The 2,564-nt window shown below is 68.0% G+C and overlaps 1 pseudogene; it reads left to right on the top strand.

Moving 5' to 3' along the window:
• The first annotated feature begins 6 nt into the window (after positions 1-6).
• Positions 7-207, top strand: LOC112943145 (annotated as a pseudogene).
• The last annotated feature ends 2,357 nt before the right edge of the window (positions 208-2,564 follow it).

A 2,564-nucleotide genomic window follows, 5' to 3' on the forward strand; every position in this document is an offset into this window, starting at 1 on the left:
GAGTCGAGCCCGGGCTCGCGGCAGATCCAGCTCTGGCACTTCATCCTGGAGCTGCTCCGCAAGGAGGAGTACCAGGGCGTCATCGCGTGGCAGGGCGACTACGGCGAGTTCGTCATCAAGGACCCCGACGAGGTGGCGCGGCTGTGGGGCGTCCGCAAGTGCAAGCCCCACATGAACTACGACAAGCTGAGCCGCGCGCTGCGGTGAGCGGGGGCCCCGGCGTCCGGGCGCCCCGCGGATGGGAAGGGCCCCGGCGTCCGGGTGCCCCATGGAGAGAAGGGGCCCCGGCGTCCGGGTGCCCCGTGGATGGGAAGGGCCCCGGCGTCCGGGTGCCCCATGGAGAGAAGGGGCCCCGGCGTCCGGGCGCCCCGCGGATGGGAAGGGCCCCGGCTTCCGGGTGCCCCATGGATGGGAAGGGCCCCGGCGTCCGGGCGCCCCGTGGATGGGAAGGGCCCCGGCGTCCGGGTGCCCTGTGGAGAGAAGGGCCCCGGCGTCCGGGTGCCCCGTGGATAGAAGGGGCCCAGGCGTCCGGGTGCCCCGTGGATAGAAGGGGCCCAGGCGTCCGGGTGCCCCGTGGATAGAAGGGCCCCGGCGTCCGGGTGCCCTGTGGACAGAAGGGCCCCGGCGTCCGGGTGCCCCATGGAGAGAAGGGCCCCGGCGTCCGGGCGCCCCGTGGAGGGGAAGGGCCCCGGCGTCCGGGTGCCCCATGGATAGAAGGGCCCCGGCGTCCGGGCGCCCCATGGATGGGAAGGGCCCCGGCGTCCGGGTGCCCCATGGAGAGAAGGGCCCCGGCGTCCGTGCGCCCCGTGGAGGGGAAGGGCCCCGGCGTCCAGGTGCCCCGTGGATGGGAAGGGCCCCGGCGTCCGGGCACCCCGCGGATGGGAAGGGCCCCGGCGTCCGGGTGCCCCATGGATGGGAAGGGCCCCGGCGTCCGGGCGCCCCATGGACAGAAGGGGCCCCGGCGTCCGGGTGCCCCATGGAGGGGAAGGGCCCCGGCGTCTGGGCGCCCCATGGACAGAAGGGCCCCGGCGTCCGGGCGCCCTGTGGATGGGAAGGGCCCCGGCGTCCGGGTGCCCTGTGGATGGGAAGGGCCCAGGCGTCCGGGCGCCCCATAAACAGGCGGACTCCGGGCGTTTGGGTGCTCTGTGGACAGCAGGATGCAGCTGCCCCATGTACAGGCGGAATCCAGGTGTTCAGGTGTCCCCCAAACAGGCAGACTCGGGGTGTCTGGGTGTCCCCTACACAGGCGGACTCCAGGTGTCACAGAAACAGGCAGAGTCCCGGTGTCCGGTGCCCCACGAACAGGCGGACTCCCAGTATCCCCTAAACAGGCAGACTCCCAGTGTCCCACCAACAGGCGCACTCCCAGTGTCCGGTGCCCCACAAACAGGCGGACTCCCTGTATGCCATAAACAGGCGGACTCCCCGTATCCCATGAACAGGCAGACTCCCCGTGTCCCACCAACAGGCGCACTCCCGGTGTCCCACCAACAGGCGCACTCCCCATATCCCCCAAACAGGCAGACTCCCCGTATCCCACGAACAGGCAGACTCCAGATGTCCCACCAACAGGCGCACTCCCCGTATCCCAACAGGCGGACTCCCCGTATCCCACCAACAGGCAGACTCCCAGTATCCCACGAACAGGCAGACTCCAGGTGTCCCATAAACAGGCGCACTCCCAGTGTCTGGTGCCCCACCAACAGGCGCACTCCCTGTATGCCATAAACAGGCGGACTCCCCGTATCCCACGAACAGGCAGACTCCCAGTATCCCATGAACAGGCAGACTCCAGGTGTCCCACCAACAGGCGCACTCCCGGTGTCCAGGTGTCCCACAAACAGGCAGACTCCAGGTGTCCCACCAACAGGCGCACTCCCCGTGTCCCACGAACAGGCGCACTCCCGGTGTCCAGGTGTCCCACAAACAGGCGCACTCCCCGTATCCCAACAGGCGGACTCCCAGTATCCCACCAACAGGCGCATTCCAGGTGTCTATCCCACCAACAGGCGCACTCCCTGTATCCCCCAAACAGGCAGACTCCCAGTATCCCACCAACAGGCGCACTCCCCGTGTCCCACCAACAGGCAGACTCCCAGTATCCCAACAGGCGCACTCCCAGTGTCCAGGTGTCCCACCAACAGGCGCACTCCCTGTATGCCATAAACAGGCGCACTCCAGGTGTCCCACCAACAGGTGCACTCCCCATATCCCCCAAACAGGCAGACTCCCAGTATCCCACAAACAGGCAGACTCCCAGTGTCCAGGTGTCCCACGAACAGGCGGACTCCCCGTATCCCACAAACAGGCAGACTCCCAGTATCTCATGAACAGGCAGACTCCCAGTATCCCACCAACAGGCGCACTCCAGGTGTCCCACCAACAGGCGCACTCCAGGTGTCCCACCAACAGGCGCACTCCCCGTATCCCAACAGGCGGACTCCCCATATCCCACCAACAGGCGCACTCCCCGTGTCCCACCAACAGGCGCACTCCCCATATCCCACCAACAGGCAGACTCCCAGTATCCCAACAGGCGCACTCCCGGTGTCCAGGTGTCCCAC

Source organism: Nothoprocta perdicaria, unplaced genomic scaffold (assembly GCF_003342845.1).
Source record: "Nothoprocta perdicaria isolate Ctin4 unplaced genomic scaffold, notPer1 scaffold_1406, whole genome shotgun sequence".
Lineage (NCBI taxonomy): Eukaryota > Metazoa > Chordata > Aves > Tinamiformes > Tinamidae > Nothoprocta > Nothoprocta perdicaria.